The sequence below is a fragment of the Miscanthus floridulus genome, chromosome 2, assembly GCF_019320115.1.
Source record: "Miscanthus floridulus cultivar M001 chromosome 2, ASM1932011v1, whole genome shotgun sequence".
NCBI classification, from domain to species: domain Eukaryota; kingdom Viridiplantae; phylum Streptophyta; class Magnoliopsida; order Poales; family Poaceae; genus Miscanthus; species Miscanthus floridulus.
This window is the reverse complement of record NC_089581.1, coordinates 8,250,507-8,272,308: the sequence shown is the minus strand read 5'-3', so window position 1 is coordinate 8,272,308 and position 21,802 is coordinate 8,250,507. Positions and strand designations below refer to the sequence as shown.

Genomic DNA, 21,802 nt, shown 5'->3' with positions numbered 1-21,802 from the left:
CAGTGTTATCCTTGCCGAAGAGGATAGATGCCTTCGTGTCTCAGCTATCCACCTACTGGAGCAGGACAGGTACGTGACCTAGCTAGAGCAGAGGAGATGTCAGGACCAGGCCCTTCAGTGGGAGTACCAGGAGTGAGACTCATAGGGAGCATAGGAGCGAGCTAGTCTACTAGAGACAGTTGCCAAGCTACAGGACGAGCTCAACCATCGTGAAGAAGTCCACAGAACCAAGGTTGCGGACTTATAGGACAAAGCTGCCGACCTAGGCAACAGGAACTGCTACCTCAACAGTAAGGTCTTGGAGCTGTAGAGAGAGTTGAACAACAAGAAGGCCAAGTTCTACCATAGAGGAGACAGAGAAAGGACCAAGGGGATTGATATGCTAAAAATCCAATCTCGAAACAAGACTATGACTCAAGAGCTAGAGGAGTTCAGGAAGAAGGCCGTTCGCAACTAGGGTCACCTGATCGAGGCACTCAGGCAGAACAAGTACCTTCAGGACAAGTGTGAGAGGACATGGCAGGCTTGGCAGAAGTCTAATAGGAAGCGTCTTAGGGAGATGAAGGGTATGTGGGATCAGCTACCTAAGGAGATTCGTAGCAAGACGAAGCCTAGGATAGAGGAGTTTGAGTTAGCCCCAACTTGCCTCAACCTAGACACCTGCCCTACCCTACCTGGAGCCAAGCCTATTGAGGAGCTCGCCGAGGCCTTGAAGTACGTGTCCCGACTTCACAAGTCTAACGAGAAGATTGAGATCGAGAACAGTCGTATTCTAGCTACGGTGTACGAGTTAGAGTAGAATGACCTTGCGTGGTCTTGAGTCATGTCAGTGGCTTCCATAAGTTGTACCCCATGATGTACCCCTTATGAGATGTAATATGAGACACTATGCATAGTACGATTCTCGCAAGTCTTCAAGTGTAGCTACTGGAGATGGTGCTATGTAATAAAACCCATGTAATGAATGTTTTGGATCTTATTGCATCTTATGGATCTTATTGCTTCTTTGTAATGAGTGTTGGATAGTATAAATGTTTTTCTTTAAATCATCAAAATCATGTAATCATATTGAGTTATAAGCACTTATGGTACAAACACTAAAATTCCTATGATCTGTGTTGTAGATGCCGAACCGCCGATCTAATCGTCTAATGAACCGTGGACGTGCGCCCACCTCTAAACTAGTCGAACCAAATGGGGGGCGTGGTGGCAACAACTATGGCTGTGGCCATGGCCGTGGATGGGAGGGATACCCTTCAACCTGGAGAATACCCCGCTACCTGAGGAGAATATTCCGCCACCACCACCACCACCGAACCTGGCAGAAGTGATGGCACAACAGACTCAACTTCTTGCAGCTCTTGTTAACGGAGCAAACCGTCACCAGGGAGGTCAGCAGAATGACTTCCAAAGGAAGCTGGAAGGATTTCTGAAGCTAAGGCCACCTACCTATGATGGCACCGACCCTAACCAACTTGTAGCCGATGCCTGGCTCAAGGAGATGGAGAAGAAGCTTGACCTCACTACTTTCACCGATAATGAGTGTGTTGGAGCTGCCACACACTAGCTCACATGTGCAGCACGCACCTGGTAGGACAGTTTTAGTGATTCCCATGAGGATCCTGCCAACATCTCGTGGGATGAGTTTGACGAAGCATTCATTGAGTATCACATTCCCAAGGGTATCATGGAGGCCAAAGCCGAGGAATTCCGCAACATCAAGATGGGAAAGGATAGGGTGACGGAGTACACTACTCGCTTCACCAATCTTCTTCGCTATGCACCTTCCTATGTTGTGAACTCTGAGAAGGAAAAGCTATACTATTACCGCAAGGGACTTAACCCGCACATCAAGCTAAAGTTTGGCGGTATTGAGAGTAACACATTGTGTGCTCTGGTGGATCGCTGCATCTAGATTGAGAAGGACCATGCTAAAGCTGGAGAGGAGTACAGGGAGAGGAAGCGTAAGCCTGAGGAGTCCTTCTGTGGCCGTGATCATAAGAGGTTCCACAGAGATGCACCATCCAGGGAATGCTCTCGCCACAACAGGGATGACAACCCTGGATTGAGTAGGGGTAGTGGAGGCTACACCACCAAATACTCCCGCCCTACTTAAGATCGTTACACCTAGGACCGTTATGCTTAGGACCGCAACACTTAGGACCATTTCAATCGTCCCCGCTCTGTGAATGAACACCCAGTACAGAACCGCTCTGCACCAAGCACTAGAAACTAGAAGGCACCCACGCCAACCCCTACAGGTGGTATGCCTTTCACCTGCTTTGCTTGTGGCCAACCGGGTCACAAAGCCACTGAGTGCCCACAAAACTCAGCTGCTCAGAAGTCTCAGTTTAAGGGATCTACTACCCATGGACGTCTCAACCATCTGGACGCCGAAGAAGCACAGGCTGCCCCTGACATGGTGTATGGTATGTTTTTAGTTAATGGCAATACTGCATTAGTTCCATTTGACTCTGGAGCAACTTGTTCTTACATATCATCCAAGTTTGCACGAGAACATGACTTGCTTGTAACCCCACGTGAAAAGCCTATCATCACCAGTTCACCTTTAGGAGACCTAAAATGCACACACATCTGTAAGGTAGTGAGTCTTACCATTGAGGGTCTTATCTTTAAAGCCGACCTAACCCTGTTACCTTCCACTAACCTAGATGTCATCTTAGGCATGGATTGGCTAACCATTCACCGAGGTATCATATCATGTTCACCTAGATACGTCCAAGTGACCCACCCATCAGGCCAAGTCATCAGGTGTGAACCCCAGTCTGGAAAGTCCACCTCTATCCTGTGTGCCCTTAAAGCCAGTTCAGAATCATAGAAAGAGGAGAAGATAGTTCATGACGTGCCTGTAGTCAGAGACTATCCTGATGTATTCCCTAAAGAATTACCGGGTATGCCACTAAACCATGATGTAGAGTTCATCATTGATCTTTTTGCCGGGAATAGGACCGATTGCCAAGAGACCCTATCGCATGTTAGTTGATGAACTGGCCAAGCTCAAGAAATAGCTTGATGAGCTCATCTCGAAGGGATATATCAGACCTAGTGCTTCACCCTGGGGATCCCCCGTTCTGTTTGTTAAGAAGAAGGATGGCTCAATGAGAATGTGCATTGATTACCGGAACTTGAACATAGTCACCATCAAGAACAAGTACCCCTTGCCAAGGATTGATGATCTGCTTGATCAGCTTCGAGGTGCCAAGTATTTCTCCAAGATTGATCTCAGATCTGGCTATCATCATATGAAGATTCGAGAGAGTGACATCCTGAAGACAGCTTTCATGACTAGGTATGGGCAGTTTGAGTTCACTGTGGTATCCTTTGGACTCACGAATGCTCCCACCTACTTCATAAACATAATGAATAAGGTTTTCATGAATGAACTAGATAAGTTCATGGTAGTATTCATTGATGACATACTTGTCTATTCATCCATCGCTGAAGAACACGAACATCATCTGAGAACGGTGCTTAAAAAACTAGCCCAACATCAGCTCTATGCAAAGTTTAGTAAATGTGAATTTTGGCTATAGGAAGTTGCCTTCTTAGGCCATGTACTATCAGCTGAAGGTGTCGTAGTTGACCCGACCAAGATTGAAGCTATAAAAGAGTGGGATCAACCCCGTAATGTGACAGAAATCAGAAGTTTCTTGGGATTGGCTGGATATTATCACCGATTCATCGAAAACTTCTCCAAGATAGCCCGTCCAATGACCAACCTTCTGAAGAAGACTAAGGAGTTTGAATGGACGCCCGAGTGCAAACAAAGCTTCCAGGAATTGAAATAGAAGCTTACCACAACTCCTGTGCTAGCATTGCCTGATATCAACAAATATTTCGTAGTCTATTGTGATGCATCCCATCAAGGACTTGGTTGTGTACTAATGCAAGATGGAAGAGTGATAGCATATGCATCTCGATAGTTGAAAGAACATAAGAACTATTACCCTACTCATGATCTTGAGTTAGCTGTAGTTGTGCATGCCTTAAAGATCTAGAGACACTACTTGATAGGCAACAAATGTGATATCTACACCGATCATAAGAGCTTGAAGTACTTTTTCACTCAAGAAGATTTAAATATGAGGCAACACCGATGGCTATTGATCAAGGACTATGACCTAGAAATTCACTATCATCTAGGAAAAGCTAATGTAGTCGTAGATGCTCTCAATCGCAAGAGTTACTGTCACACTTTGATCACTGAATCCATACCACCTAAGCTCAAGGAAGAGATCAATGATTTCTAACTAGAGATACTACTACATGGCTTGTTGAATGAGCTCCACATACAGTATGATCTCACTGATTGCATCTGTCAAGCTCAAAAGCTACAAAGAGATCGAATATCTCTGTGGTCTGATGAAACTAGGCTACAAGACCAACCACCATGAAGATGAACAAGGAACCATCTGGTTCAAGGACAGAATTTGTGTCCCTTCCGATTCGGCACTATGAGAGGAAATTATGTCTGAATCACATAATTCTAAGTACTGTATCCACCCTGGAAATTCAAAGATGTATCAAGACTTGAAGAAACACTTTTGGTGGAAAGACATGAAGACAGACATTGTGGGACATGTGGCATGATGTGACACCTGTAATAGAGTCAAGGCTGAACATCAAAGGCCTGCAGGATTGCTGAAGCCTCTTGACGTTCCCAAGTGGAAATGGGAGAGCATATCCATGGATTTCATAGTTGGATTGCCCCGATCACAGAAAGGCAATGATTCCATCTAGGTGATTATTGATCATTTGACCAAGATTACTCACTTTGTACCAGTTAAGACCAAGACCGATGCCAAAAAATTAGCAGATCTATATGTTGAGCATATTCTCAGACTGCACGGAGCTCCTTCTAGTATTGTATCTGATCGTGGTCCTCAATTTGTGTCTCGATTCTAGGAAGCTCTGCACAAGTCTATTGGAACCAAACTTGATTTCAGTACCGCTTATCACCCACAGACAGATGGACAGACAGAATGAGTAAATCAAATCTTAGAAGATATGCTTCATGCTAGTGTACTAAATTATGGCTCTAATTGGGAGAAATGTCTACCCTATGCAGAGTTCTCTTACAACAACAGCTACCAAGCTAGTATCAAGATGTCGTCATTTGAAGCTTTGTATGGCAGACCTTGTAAGACACCTTTGATGTGGTCCCAACCAGGAGAAAGATCGTTCTTTGACTCCGCTAAGATTCAAGATGCCGAAGAAGGAGTTGCTCAAGTGAAGGAGAATTTGAGAATTGCTCAAAGTCGATACAAGAGCTATGCTGATAAAAGGAGAAGAGAACTTGAGTTCAATGTGGGAGATTTCATCTATCTCAAGGTATCCCTGCTACGTGGAACCGTCAGATTCCATGTGAAAGGAAAGCTTGCCCCTAGATTTGTTGGCCCATACAAGATTTGTAAGAGGATTGGAAAGCTCGCCTACAAACTTGAGCTACCCGAGGAATTGATGGGTGTACATCCCATATTCCATGTCTCATAGCTACGCAAGTCTTTGAGAGTGCCCGATGAAGTAGTTTCAACTGATACACTTGACATTCAAGACACACTTGAGTATAAAGAACATCCTATCAGAATTCTGGGTAGTGATACCAAAGAGACCCGAAGCAAAACTATTCCTATGTGCAAGATCCAATGGAGAAACCACACGGAGAGAGAAGCAACATGGGAGAAAGAGTCTGACCTCTGGCTACAATATCCTTATCTCTTCTGAGGGTACGATCCGCTTTAATCTCAGGGACAAGATTCTATTAAGGGGGTAGGACTGTAACAACCCAAAAATCCATACACCAAAAATACCAACTACAAAATTTTTCTCAAAAACTCCCATATGTTGATAAGTGTCATGTATAGAAACTCAACCTAAGAGATGCATTAGGTCTAACCCCAACCCAAGTCAACACATAAGCATGGCATGCCATATGTTAATCATGTTTATTTAAATACTGACAAATGAAACAAGGCATACATTGTTAACTAGAATGGTGATTTGGATTTTCATTTGTTTTATGTAATGCCTAACAACTCCTTTAAAGAAATACACCATGAAGTAATTATTACTCAAACCAAAGAATAAACGTTTAAAGAGAAAACTAATTCAATTTTTGTATAACAAAACGACACCTATTTTTGTTATACAAAATAGCTAAATAAATTCCTAATATATATATATATAAAAGAATGTTGTGGGCCTCATATCTAAACTCCAATGAATAAGGTGCACCAATTTGGAATTCAAATTTCAAACCAAATTTGAATTCAAACAAAGGAGAAGAAAAATAAAACAGAAAAAGGAAAAGAAGGAAAGAAGGCCTGTAGCAGGCTCGGCCTGCTTGGCCCGCCAGTGTGTAGCAGCTGGCCAGCCCCGCTAGCACGCGCAGCAGTAGGCCGGCCTAACTCATGCGGCCAGCCTCGCTTGTAGCCCAGCACGTCGCCCACGCCCGTGCGCCTCCCCGCTCCCCTTGCTGTCGTTGCCACTAGACCCCACCTGTCAGCTTTCCTATTCATCTTCTCCACGCCCACACCTCAACTGCCCACGTGACTGGAGGCCGACCAGCGTGGTAGGCGCAGGCCCAGGGTCACACAAATCACATGACCATGTTCCCCCTTGCGCCATGCCTACGCAACCGCACGAGAGCCGTCGGATGCGCCGCACGTATCACCACCGCCCGAACGCCGTCCGCCATTAGAGCCCTTGGAGCTCGGCTATAAAAACCAACGTCCATGAGCCCTAACCCTCAGGCTGTTTGCCACTGCCGCTGGTGGCACAGCACCACACAGCGTCAAGCTGAGAGAGAGGGAGGAGGGAGAAGCAAGGAGGAAAAGGAAGCCACGGCAGGGAGGACCTCGCCGGAGCCAGGAGCGCCGCCCCGATCAGCTACAGCGATGTAGCTGCTCGGCACGGCACTGCATCGCCTCATCACAGCCTCGCCTCGCCATCGCACCGCCATCCTACTGCCACGAACCCTACGGTGAGCCATCTTGCTAAGACCACCTCCCTAGTCAAATGGAACGTGCACCGCCAGGATCGAAACCTTGCTGAAGCTTCGAGCTCTAGCCTAGCCCAACTGGTTAGCTAGGGAGACCGCCATGGCCACACTGCCGAGACCCAGGACACGCCGTGCGTGCTACCATCAGCCAAAAGGAGGACCCCAGCCATGACGTTATACATCGGAGCAGGAGCGCACATGCACGGACATGCTCACCATGGCCGAGAGCACAACCATGGTGAGACCACCGCGTCTTCTACGTTGCGGTAAAGGCAACATTGACACCCGACTGGCTCCGCCATGTCGAGAGACACACTACGCTCACCCTAGCCGAGGAAGAAGCCCACTAGAGCCCTGCGTTGCCGAACCGCACCTCGTCGAAGCGCCACCGCCTCTGCTTTGCCCCCATCACCGTGACTAGAGCCACTGGAGTACCAGGAGCTCCTCCAACACGCTCACCGTGGCCATAGAAGCACCGTGGAGCTCACACGCTCCTCCAACTAGGCTCTCGCTACCACTGCAGCCCTGTCCATGCACACCGACGAACCCACGCCGCCATTCACCATGGCTGGGACCCTATGAAGCCCCAGCCGCCACCTTGACCCCACCACTGCACTCACCGAGGCATGGGGAAACTATTGTCTACCCTAATCGAATGCTAGCACCGCCGCAGGAGCTTGTCGGTGACCTCACTGCCAGCGGGAGCCCCATCGGGGAAGAGAAGGGGATTTTCCCATCACTGAGCAGATCCAACCATGACCACGCCGACCACATCCCGAGTAGCTCCGCCGAGCAGATCCGACCATGACCTCATCGACCGTGACCACACCGACCATGTCCCAAGCAGCTCCGTCGAGCAGCTCCGACCACGACCTCGCTGACCATGACCACGCCGACCACGTCCCAAGCAGCTCCGCCAAGCTCTGACCACGACCATGTCATGCACGTGAACCAAACCCTGGGAAGGAGTAAGTGGACCAAGTCTTTCATAGACCTGCTCTGTGGTTTATGGACCAACATAGGCGGGTTCACCACGAACCACGCCTCACCTACGCCCATGGATCACGGCCCGTTAGTGGCCCAATAAGATGACATGGCCGCACCAACATGCGCCAAGTGGCAGGCCAAAGCCCAGCCCGTATCCAGGCCCAACCAGCCCAGTCGAGGCCTGGCCTGTATTGGCCATTAACTGGTCAACACTGGTCATTGACCAAGGCCACCTATCAGTGACTGTGATCTGTTGATCGCTGACTTGCCCGATTGGCTTGACGATGACCTAGGTCGGACCCACAAGTCAGCGACATAGAGCCGCTGGACCCACTTGTCATTGAGTGACGTCATGCTGATGTCATGATGACATCATGCGGGACCCCATCCATCAGTACCAGAACTGAGACGATGACATCATGCTAACGTCAGCATGCCACATAGACCAGTCACAGCGTGACACGTGTCAGCCCAGGATTAATTCAGCCTTTTCCATTTTTAGAAATGATTTAAACTTCAAAAATTCATAATTAATTCATATGACCTCAGAAAAATATGAAACTAGGACCAAAATTTATCTAAAATCGAGCTTTACGCAATGAACCCATGTTTGAGTGTATTTGGCTCTTTTGAATTTTCATTGCTTCTTTGTGCTATTCTATAAACGTCGCTAACGCGACTATAATGTGATCGTTGCAGACTCGGAGGAGAACTAGACAGACGAGGATTGTGAGTACCATGAGGAGAACAGAGACGACTACACTGAAGGTGCCACATCCCACCCAATCTCATAGCACCTATTATGCATGGCTAAAATAGAACTGCTATTGCTTTACCTTACTGTTATAATCATACTATGATAGGACTTGCATGGTAGTATGCTTACTTGATGGCCTCTACCTTGACGCAACCTTACCCCTGCTTACCCTGCTATTAGGCTTGCTGCTATATTCCATTGCTTATTACTTCTTCTACGCTTGTACTACAGTGATGCGTGATGGAAACTGGTGTTATCTGGACTATGGAAAGAGTGTTGTGTGTGTGCCTTGGGTGCATGGAGGGTAAGAGTTGTGTCAACCAAGTTGGAGTATACGACGAGCGTGGGGCAAGTCTGGCCATGGGGTGCTACCTGGGCACCTCTGGAAATGGATACATGTGGTGGGTAAATGGTATATGAGGTGGTCCTGGGTGTGAACCTATGATGGGAGGAGCCTAGGATGGAGGTGCTATGGTGGCACAGTAAATGGAAACCCTAATGAAGACATTCTGGCTTGGTCATCCCTAAGGACTTACTAGTACTCAGATTCATCGGGAAGCCTTACGTACCACTCGCCCTATATGGTGCAGGACGGCCGGACTACTTGGTAGGATATTGCCACTACTGCTAGGTTGATAGCAGACAGTGTAAGGAGGTACAGGGCATGGAGGATTTCCCGCACACCCTTCCAAGACTTCATGGAGACCTTGTGGACTTGGCTCATGACTCATAGTTTCAGCCACCCCAGACTAGACTTGGGGTGTACTAGGGCTGAATGGTAGAGTGGCATTATCCTAGGCTAGCAAGCGACCGGAATCAGCCCAGTTGATGACAGTCAGTGAAGAAGGCAGATCTTGTGGCTATGTAAAACCTCTACAGAGTGTATGGTTGATCGATCGATACATGTGCCGACTTGTCGGCTATGGACCTTTCCTGGGTTTTGCTTAAACTAGATAGTGAGATGAGTCCTTCTCTTCTTCCCCCATGAGAGAGTGTCGGTCGTAGCCAGGGGCTACGGGCCTTGAGACAGTGCCGAGAGGGAGTTGGCCTATCAACTGAGCGATGGTATGGCGGTGATGTGGTGAAGATGTGGAGATGGTGGTATATCAATCCCAGGATTGAAACCTGGCTCTAGAAAGGGGATGGGGGTGTAATGTGTATGGGAATGGTGTTAAAACTTGACCAACTATTATTATATATGCTATTGCATAGGAAACCCTAGCCTTATAGGTTCCTTTTGATTATATCCAACTTGCATCTAATTTCCACAAAGCAATGCTCATAAGGTGGGAGTGGCCAGTATAAATCGTACTGATAATTTTTGGCATACAGGTTCTGCTAAGGAGTATAGCTCTGAGGAGTTTGACGGTTGAGGGGTTCATGCCTACGCTCGAGTTTGGTGATCTTATCTTCAAGCTATTCTGAATGAATGTTACTTTTGATTCCGCCAATACGGCGATGTAATAATTTATGTACTTCTGCACTATTTATACTCTAATATTATCATTGTATGAATGCGATATTCAACTAGAATTTGGGTAATATAATCTACAACGTTCTTATTACACTTTGACTCTGTGGATTTCTCTTCATGGAAATCAGGGGCATTTCATCGCACACTCACTTTCTGTATGCTAGATAATTTCTTATGCAACGTAAGTCAGTGTACCTATAGAAAACTGATTAGATAAAACCCGTGTCGCTATCCTAGATAGACCATATTGTTAGGGCTTATACTTTTTTAACTAACTAACTTAATCGTATCCTACTTTTCACAAAACTTTTGTTTTTCAATTTTTTAAGTTTTGAAAAAGATGATGAAACTCGTAACCATTATTGGCTCAGAAACCAACTATGGCAGAACCGCTCGAAATAACATACTTATGGAGGTGCTCATCTTCCACCAGACACTAAGCACCCCAAAAGTAAGCTACCGCGAGTGGTATCTGTCGAGCACACCCGGAGGGAGAACCCAAAAGATTCACATTTTCCCCAAGGATCCAATAATGAGAACGAGTTACAATACTTGTCCATTTCATACTGTGCCTACTTCCTTTCTAGTGTCAGAAGTTTGACCCTAGGTTTGTACCCTCAGGACCATAGCGGTTGGAGGCGGTACGGTCCCTTGTTGAGTGAGGCAGAACCCCCCTTAAGGGGTCTGGTGAGGTAAAGTTTGTGTCCTCAAGATTGGGCAAGATAGAGCCTGTGCCTTTGGGGTTGGTGTGATGGACTATGCGCCCTTGGGGTCAGGTGACATGGAGCCCGCACCCACAGGGTCACATGGTGGAGCCCCCCTCCCTCAGAGTCAGGCGACACAAAGCCTACACCCTCGAGGTCAAGCGAGACAAAGCCCGCTCCCTCAGGGTCAGACATGGTGGAGTTCGCACCTGAGGGGTGTGGCAAGACAGAGCATGCGGCCTAGGGGTCGGGCTACACAGAGCTCATACCCTTAGGGTTGGGCGAGACCAAAATAAGCCCTTGACCATTTGGGCAAGTTGGCACTCGTAGCCATCAGTTTCCTTCTGTTAGGTATCCCTAATACTGAAACCCGATAAGAGTATAGAGAGAGTGGTGATGGTGACAGTAGCCCCTCTTTTGATGATGATGAGACTAAAGATTATAGAGTTGAACACAGAAAGAGGAAGAGCATCGATAGAGAGTTAGATGATGACAGTGGTGATGATGATGAGGAGATAGAGGAGGAAGAGGCACCTCTAGTTCAACACTCACCTCAGGGAGGACAACCAGTAGAGAGCATTCACTATGGTTTGATTGAGATGGGCCACATTGAGACTCCTCACTATGTTGTCAGAGTCAACTACAAGGCTAAGGGTATGACAGAGAGAGCTAGAGAGCAGAGGAGGATGGACCCTAGGAGCTTGCTTGGTAATTGCCCTTATGATCACCGTTTTCACACAATGTTTCAATTTGATTTCTATCACAGTGTGATACTCTCTAGAAAACCCAAATGTGGCTAGGTCTTAGTGGATTGATTGAAAACATGTTAGAGAGCTACATAGGCCTTCTCTTGAGATTGCTATTGCCACATGTCAGCGCACAGGTGTGTATGAGCTTATGTAGTTTCGGCATACATGGAACTCTGAAGTTATTGCACAATTCTATGCTATCTTGTTTGTTGAGGAGTAACCAAGGCGTATGCACTGGATGTTAGAGGGCAACTGGTACAGTGTTGAGTATGTAGTCTTTGCTGTCATTCTTGGCATTCCTGAGGAGGACCTTTAGAGAGAGAAGATTCACAACGAGCAGGTTTATCCTTGGCATAGGCTTGGCTACATGTATCCACCAGAGGTAGATACTGGTGTTGTTGTTGGGAAGGTAGATGGTCTCCATCCCACTTACAGATACCTGGATAAGATGTTCAAGAAGACGATTGATTGCAAGGGTGGTGACAAGGGTACCATTGTAGATTACTCTAGGAACCTTCTTCATAGGATGGCACCAGATGTAGAGCCTTTCACTATCTTTGACTTTATCTGGTGTGAGATCCAGAGTGTTGGTGAGAGGCCCATCAAGGGTTGTGGCTTTGCTCCATATATCATGCGAATGATTGAGCATGTGACTAGGCATAGGTTTGATTATGACTGTACTCACAAGGTTCTAAAGATTGAAGCAGATCTAACAAAGATTAGAGTCCCCCTAGTTGGTCTAGGAGGAGCTGCAAAAGAAGAAGAGGCAGATGCACCTAAGGGTGGTGCAGCTATAGGAGGAGCTTCACCTCCACCACGTCCTCCTTGTTCTTCTTCACATTGCTACAGTCCTCCATCTATTCATAAGTTCTTCAATGCTATCTTTGGGATGTGTAAGGACAGTGAGGTGAGACAGGGGAAGGACACCAGGACTCTCAAGTAGATCTCTCAGCAACTTGAGCTTGATCCTCCTAGATCACCGATCTCCGAGAGTGAGCCTTCTAGTGAGGCAGAGACTGAGGCTCAGAGGCATATCAGACATGACATGATGTTTGCTAAGTTTCTCCATGGTCAGGAGCAGCAGGGACAGGAGCACCAGGCTTAGCAGTAGGAGTAGGCACTAGAGCACCCTGACACTTTGCCACTACAGGCTCGTTTGCCTGCTCACACTTAGCCATGTCCTAGTGCAGCAGATGAGTACGCTTTAGACTGGTGGGGTGAGCTCACTAGTGGTTTCCACTACTACAGGTCTAGTGGCTATGCTCCTTTCGGTGAGGGTGGTTCTCAACCAGCTGATGCACCACGTTCAGAGGATGAGGATGACGGTGAACAGGATGATGACAATGTTGAGGAGTGATCATGGGATCTAAAGACAGCTTGCAGCCCCTTTGTGCTTGGATTGTCTTTGTTAGACCTTTTGTGGTGATAGATGACAAAGGGGGAGAGATAGTGATTAAAGCTATAGATGTGATTCATGTGCGTGTGTGTTTATTTTTGTATCTGGAGACTTATACTGCACCTGTAGTTATAATTTAAGCTTCATTGGTGTATCTTGAGATTGAGTTGTAACTTGAGTTTGAGATAGATTGTATCATTTGAAAGATGAGACTTATGCTTCATGGATGTATCATTTGAGACTCATGTCACATGATCCTTATCTTGTAATATAATCTATCTTAGTGGTTTGTGGACTTGAGAAAATTTGTGATGAATGCTATGTGTGGTATACATGTATTGTATTTATTTTCATAAGGTTCATACATGCTAGACTGAAAATGTTTGATGTGATGCTTTTATATTTATTCTTGTGTGATATATCTTGTCATATGCATCATAGATTTATTTTGTCACACACACTTGCACCCCATGGATGTAATAATTTAGGGGGAGTCTTCTATGTGTCTTAATATGTGCATTTGACATTTAAGGTCATTTTTGTGAATTCTATTCATAAGCACATATTAAGGGGGAGCCTCTCATAAATTATTGAACCCAAAAGCTTAAATGTTTATATCCTTTTGTAAGCTTTAATCAAGTTGTCATCAATCACCAAAAAGGGAGAGATTAAAAGTGCATCTAGCCCTTTAGTGGGTTTTGGATGATTTAATGACAACATGATTAAAGGTCTAACTCGTTTGCTAAGTGTGGACAGGTAATATGTTATCTCATAGGTATTTAATGAAAGCCAAAATGATGTATTATTGAAAACAATCTAGTTCAAACATAAGACAACAATGCAAATGTAATTCATACAAGGCTTATTCATTGTGGGACTTCAATGACTCATATGAGAGCAAGCACATTGAAAAATAATTAATGAGACATGAGGGATTGCATATGGATTGGTCTCACCTTTTGAAGCTTGCTAAGTGAAAGACAAGTATACAAATGAGTGTAATGAATGATTCGACACCAAGTATGACTAGATGGCTTGAGATGGTGAAGATAGCAGGGAAAGGCTTCGAGGTAATAAGCAGGGGTGAAGGGCAAGCAACGGCTTGGCGACCGAGGAACCTAGCTAAGGTGAAGAAGGAAGTACTTGCATTTAGTCGAGGCACCGATCAAACCATATTGGTCATATTGAAGTGGAGGATCAAATCCTAGATGAATTAATGAAAGAGTGACTTGATATATTTGAAGCCAACTCACATTTGTTGAATGGAATCAAGTCAAAATGCTCAAGATGGTTATGCTCAAGGAGAAAATCAAATTGACATGATTGACACCGTCACTTGGTGAAGATTGAAAAGCTACGGCACTCGGTTCAAAGGAAATTAACTCAAGTGGTTCAAACTCCGTTTTCATTTAACCTTGAGTAAATAGGTATGTCGTACTATTAAGAGGGATGCATCATGTTGATAGACAATCATTCATAAGTGCTCCAGCTAACCCATATGAGTTTTGAGTGTTTGAGTGACAAAAGAGCTAACTTAGGTGTTGCTGGTCTAGCAATACCGGGCGTGTCCGATATTTGCCCAACCTCAGCAATTTCCTCGATTTTCTCAAGTTGGCTCGTCAGGAGTTCCGACGTGAGTCAGGAGTTTTGACGCCTCGCGCTTCACTAACAAAGTTACAGTTGGGGTTGTACGGCCAATGATACCGGACGTGTCTGGTATTGCCCAACGGTCACATAACGACTAGTTTTTCAAGGGGGTTATAAATACCCCTTAGCCTCCACCTTTGGGGCTGCTGATTCTATTGACTCTCACACATTTCTGAGCCTTGAGAACACTCTACAACCCTCTCTTAGCGAGTGATTGATTCAAACTTACAAAATCCATCTTGTGGGTTGAGTGAGATTCAAAATTGAGAGCAAGCCACCCTTGAGCACTTGTGCATATTATTGATCTCATGATTTGCATTTGTTACTCTTGGACTCTTCGGTCCTAGACGGCTAGGCGTCGCTGAAGAGCACCCAAGAGCTTGTGGTGTGCCTCAGAAAGTTTGTAACGGTTCGATTCCACCACCGCAAGGGAATGAATCAAGCTAGTGGAAGGAGAAAAAAAGGAGTTGGAAAAGACTCCGGCTAGAGTGGCCTTCGTGGTCCTCTAGAGTTGTCCTTCACTGGATCACTCGCAGCCCCCTCAACGGAGAATATGACTCAACGGAGTTCGAACTTCGGTAAAACAAATACCGTCTTGATCTCTTTCTACTTTTGGTATTTGCGATCTTTGTGTGTTGTTTGAGCTTGTCAATAGGTTACCAGTGGTGGTCTGAAACTTAGATTGAAAAAAAGAAATCAATCGGAGCAAGTTGGGAGCTGGCCGAGCAAACCTGTGAATACCGGGCGTGTCCGGTATCAATACCGGACGTGTTCGGTATTTAGAGATTGTGCTAAATTTATTTATTCATTGCACTAATCTTTGTGTTGCAGGGTTGTAGCTCCTAGATACATTTTATATACCTTGCATTCTCTGATGGCTTACTCGTGAGGGGTTTATTTCTCTCATTTGGAGTTTTCAAATAATTGAAAACTCCAACACTAATCGTTTCCGTATTTTGAAGGGTTAAATTTTTAGAAACGTCTATTCACCCCCTCTAGATGGCATCCTCGGTCCTTTCAACATGTCATCAAAAGAAAGAAATAAAAAAAACTCACGAGCTGTTAGACTCGAACATGCTACAACTTCTGTTTCTACTTCTACCGAATCCCCTCCAAGCATGCTACAACTTTTGCTACCTCAACATCCCTGCAATGTTACAACATTATTCAGTTATATATATACAAGCATGTACATATAAAACTGCCAACAACACCCAAGGATACACCGAACCAGATAAAAGGTAAAATATGTCTAGTGTACGCTAGAATTTGTTTGCAATCCATAATTGTAGAAAAGAAAATTCCAAGATGTCATTTAAAACACTAACAAGTTATCCAATCACACACTGCGTGATCCAATAATTAATTGATATCACTATCAGAGAAAAATTAATTGATATACCATAAAAAATCAATCTACCAACAAGAGTCAAGTCTAGCAAAAATATGGTTAATTGATATGCATAAGGTGGTTCAGGTGGACTTCAATCTCAAATTGGAAGAGCCCTCCTAAAATATTGTTCACCTGTCTAATATTTATATGCACGAGGTTTATGCTATGATGAACAGATAGGGAATCAGCTTTGACAGAAGCACATTGACGCAATAAGAACAAGTGAGGAGAGACCATAAACCTTCAGAATCTCTGACGAACGAAATCCACCTAACCACATAAAACACCTCTCGACAAGGTCTTCCACATTCCTGACAGCATGTGAAAAGCGTCTGCCTTGGCTGCTACACCCTTAGGCAAGCTTCGTAGTAATGTGCCAGGGTGCCCGTGCTAATGCTACGGTAAAACAGAAAATAAGATAAAATTTTATAAAAAATGTTGTTAGTCTCTATGAGCGAACCCATAAAAAATGTTGTTAGTCTCTATGAGTGAACCCCACTCGTTAGCCTCACGGACTGCTTCTTCTTCCTCTCACAGCAGCTATTTCTCTTGCCTGGAGCTCGCCGGTGGCCGGGAAGGTGAGGATGAGGCCACGGCAGAGCTCGCATCCACGCCCGAGCAGTGGCGTTGGAGCCCGCCTGCGTCCACGAGGCCACGCGCCCTCCATGCACGTTGCCCCTGCTCTCTTTGCTTCCTTCACGGACTCCAAAACAAAATATAAAAAAAGAATTACAACAATATGCAGATAAACTCTTTTGCTAAACTTCTCTGCATCTCTAAATAGGCAATTTTTCATAGTAGATAATTAGTAAAACAGAACTAATCACCTGGCTGAAAGAAGTGATGCACTCTAATGTGAATGACTGAAAATTAAAACAAACCTTTTTGAGCTGAAGGATCACCACTTCAACCGCCTGAGAGCTGCCAGCCGCATGCCTTCCAAACATGCTATTGCATTTGTTTCCTCCGATCCCCACAATGGAACAAAACGTGCTTCACTATTAGAAATCTCATCTGCAACACATTTTTTCTGACACGCCAAATACATCAAATGAGCAAGAGTAAGTTTGAATGACCTCGATTACATACTATCGATGATCAGAAGTAGCCATTCTGGGCCTGACTAACATATGTCCACGTTAGGTAGAGCCCAATACTATGTCATGCTTGTTGTAGAGCAACAACATGAGGACACATGATATTTTCATGGAATGAAAACAATTTTCTTTTTGCTGGCCACATAATTCACAAGTGCCATGTTGCTGAAGACGACGATAACATTTGTCAGCTCCTATCGATAGACCATTTTTTTACTATGCTTCCTGATCATACATATATTGCAAGTGAAAGACCTTCTAAAATTTTTACCTATTTGAAATGATACTTTCAATGCCTCAAATAAAGCCTTACAGTAGGGGCATGCCCCTCCTGTCCCCCCCCCCCCCCCCCCCCCCCCCCCCCCAAAAAAAAAAAGCAATAGATAACAATGATACATTTCTTGGTTTCCATCACTTGATATGCCAAAGATGAGAGCTCAATCAGGAATAATAGCAAACTCACTAACCTTGACAAAGATCTTAAAAACTAGGGGATCCAAACACCCCACCAGTTTTTGCTCAGAATCCATATTTTAGAAACTAGAGACAAAACTATTTTTTAAGAATCCGAACTGATCCAAACAGGCCCTTAAAAGATTTATAATGTCTAAAGATCGAGGAGGAGTAAATATAACATACCTTAAAGTTAAACTTTAAAATAAATGCTTGTTTAGTAAATGACTTTTTAAATTTGACAATAAAGTGTACCCTCTCAAAAAAAATTGACAATAAAGAAAAGATTTGGCAAAACTTGTGAGAGGTTCAAATTAAATCGGATGAGTTACATTTTGGAAAGATCTATTATTAAAAAACACAAACCAGTTTTTAGCTTGTGGGACTTCCAAAATTAAAAGGTGGGCCCCAAACTAGATTATGGAAAGACACCTTGTTGAGTTCCCTAATAACCTCTAAAATACTGTTGTCATGAACTGCCATTACGGAGTGCAAAACCGTAATGGGACAAACGTCCATGAATACCTCTTTCCGTAGAGCTTTAGTGGATAACAAGATCACTTATTGTTATTGGCATAACATAGAGCTAGAAAATCTCATATTCAATTATTGAATGAGAAAGATACTTTTACTTGGGACTTACATAAACATGGCCAATTCTCAGTTCCTTTCTCTCAGAAATCCATTTGGAAGCTGAAAAATCCACTTAAAATTACACAACTGAATTTCCTACGCAAGGCTGAACTCTGAAGGGATTAGGAACAGTTTGATGAAGACTATTAGATCATTTGCCATTCACAGACTTCTTTAGGAAACGAAGAACACTCCACATTATAGTTGAAACAAAGAACAAAACTACTCCAGTAATAATTGCATATTTCAGGCCAAGATTCATAAGCAAGTTCACCAGCAGCCCTGCAAGGACAACTCCCACAAAATTTGCTGTAAAACCTGACCAAAATGGCATGCCTAAAACAGATGAAATGAAGGCCCCTGTCCATGCTCCTGTGCCTGGGAATGGAACGGCAACAAACAACATCAAGCCGAGCCATTGGAATTCCTCAACAGGAGCAGCCTTCCGTCGTGCCCGCTCAAAGAGGAGGTCCATAATTCGGGTTGCAGACGCGCTTTTCCGAGACAGAAATTTCGCAAGTTTTTTCAGGTAGAGGATGATAAATGGTACAGGCACCATATTCCTGGGAAAGACACAAGAGAAAATCAAAATCTGTTTATTGAACTGCAGAAACTCAACTGTGTATTTTGTAGTAATTGAGACTTGTGAATTGTGGCAGCAGGCAGTTTTCCTCTTGGACGTGTTACTAAATTGAGCAAAAACATCACTGCAGTGTCAGAGTTTTCGCTTACAAACATGTAAGGACTAATCAGTCCAATGATTAATAAACTGCAGATTAATTATCTTTAACTTGCTAGTATTCACTACCTTGTTTCCCTGCTCCTTCATCTTAGGTTCCATTTAAAAGTATTCATGTTCCCTTTTAGGAGGTGCAAATTTAATTGGGAAATCAAATATTGGCATATTCAAATTTCAGACTTCCAAAGCATATACTGGGCATACCTAAAGATGATTGGTAAGCTGTTCCAGACGAACTTTGGTTACCTTTTCTGTTAAAACACTGAATATAATGATCCAGCATATATTATCTCAGTTCACATGTCATTTAATTATCATTGTGCAGCATATCCTACAAAGTCCAGACTTCTTATCACTTATTTGACTATGTACAGCTCAATGTCCAGCCCAGGTAAGCTACAAGGTAGGAGATGCTGATCTATCACATATTTTCATATTTGGATTTGTTAAACTATCTGGCAGATCATACCATCTGAATTTCATTGTGTTAGCTAATTTAATTATGGATCTTAGTTTCTGAAATAGCATCTATGCAACAGTTTGGGTTAGTATTATTACACAATATTTGGGGTGCAATCCCTGCCTGCTTAGATATCAGCAATTCATCAAACATATAGTGGGCAAGTGCTAGTAGAACTATCATTTAGGGCCAGTTTAGTTCCAAAATTTTTGGCAAAATGGACGCTGTAGCATTTTCGTTGTTATTTGGCAAATAGTGTCCAATCATAGTCTAATTAGGCTTAAAAGATTCGTCTCGTGGATTTCGTCTAAACTGTGTAATTAGTTTTATTTTTTATTTATATTTAATACTTCATGCATGCGTCTAAAGATTCGATGTGACGGGGAATGTGAAAAATTTTGCAAAATTTTTGGGAAACTAAACTGGGCCTTAACCAAAAGAGACGACAAGACCAGAGACGAAGGGGATTATTAAACAATACAAACCCAAGAACGGATAGGATGGTGAGGCGGACTGGATGGAGCCGCAACCAGTACCCAACGGGGATCGCCCCCCGCAGCTCGATCACCGGCAGCGTCGCGAGTGCGAACACGACGGCATCCTCGGGCCATCCGAGCCTCCGCAGCGACTCCGCCACACGCAGCCTGAATCCTGACGCCTTGATCGAGTCCGCCGCAGCCGAGCGCGGCGGCTGCAGCGCAGCAGCCAAGCGCGAGCAGCGCCACCCGCTTCAGAACATCCCAAACGGGCGCCTTCCGCTCCGTGGCCTCCGCCTTCACACCACCACCTAATGCCGCCGCCGCACACGGCGCCCTCGGTACGGTGGCTCCGGCACAAGAATCGCGGGGAACGGAGGCCCGGAGAGGAGAAGCGGGCGCCCGCAGGCGCAGGCCGGGAGGCGGACTCGCCCGTGGATGTGACGGGACAAGAGGGCCCCATCTCTGTGACGTCAGCGGGGGCGAGGCCGCCGCTGCGGCGAGAACCGAGGCCGTCGTGGTGTTGTTGCGAAATTTGACCGATAAGTAAACATTCATAGTTTTATCCTGCCTTGTGGTCGGATGTAATCCCAAAATTTTTTGTGCACTGTTTATCACATCGAATTTTACGGCACATGCATGGAGTATTAAATATAGATAAAAAAGATTAATGGTACAGTTAGGTGAGAAATCGCGAGACGAAACTTTCGAACATAATTAGTCCATAATTAGACACTAATTGCCAAATAGAAACGAAAGTGTTATAGTAGTCAAAACCCAAAAAATTTTGCATCTAAACGCGCCCTTAATGAGATAGAATTTATACTTGTTCAGCCAACAAGCCCTACATTCAGTTGAGGTCGGTCGGTGACTTTATTTCTAAGCCTAGGTGTTTAAAGTTTGCTGTGAAGTTACAAACGAGTAAGGAATGAGAATGGAGTGTTAGAGGCCCGGTCGAACTCTGAGCTAAGTAGAAGAGAGTAATGAATGCTCAAACATGCGCTAAGTATTATGTCCGAGCTTATCAGCTGTTGAGAACGTGTAAACTATATAGCTGTCGAGCTTTAGAGCCGTTGTGCTGTTGTTTTCGAGTCTTCGAGTCTTTGGGGTTCGAAGTTTCTGTCCTCCTGGTAAAAAAAAGTGTATCCCCTTTTATAGTTGAAGGGGATGACCTTACAAGTCAGAGAGAAAGAGAGAGTTCATATGGACACTGTCTAGTCTTGTTGCCCACGTCATCGGGTACGGGATGACCGTCGACGTCCATAATGGCCCCGTTCACTTAGCTGAAATTAGCTGAAAACACTGTTCCGGCTGAATTGTTGGGAGAGAAAAACGATGTTCCGCCTAAAAAAAGAAGCCGAATAAGCTGGATTATAAGGTAAGCCGAACGGGGCCAATACTGTTTATGTTCAAACGCGTCTGGCAGGCTCTACCATGTTCGCCTGGTACGGCAAACGACGGCGCCCACAATACTGTTTATGTTCTGACGCGTTTGGCAGGCTCTACCGTGTTTACCTGACATGCCCCGATGGTACCGTCATGCAAGTGCGCAGGGCATAGCAGGGTACAGTCATCGGTATTACGGTTGATTTGAGCGTCTTTCCTTATCTACCCCGCTTGCTCCCCGGGCCCAAATCGAGCGAGCGTCCTTTGTAGGTCATCCCCAGTCGTCCCCGATCGTATCGGTCGGGAAAGAGCAGCAAACAGAGGTCCTCCCGTATTCTTGGTCGGAGTCGGACTACGGTCCCACCACGGCCAGGCCTGCGGTCGCACCTCCGATCAGATCTCATGGCCGGAGGTGCCGGTCAGGGACCGA

General features: G+C 45.0%; 1 pseudogene; it reads right to left on the bottom strand.

Moving 5' to 3' along the window:
* Positions 1-17,716: 17,716 nt before the first annotated feature.
* On the bottom strand, positions 17,717-20,544 carry LOC136536042 (uncharacterized; annotated as a pseudogene).
* Between the last annotated feature and the right edge of the window lie 1,258 nt (positions 20,545-21,802).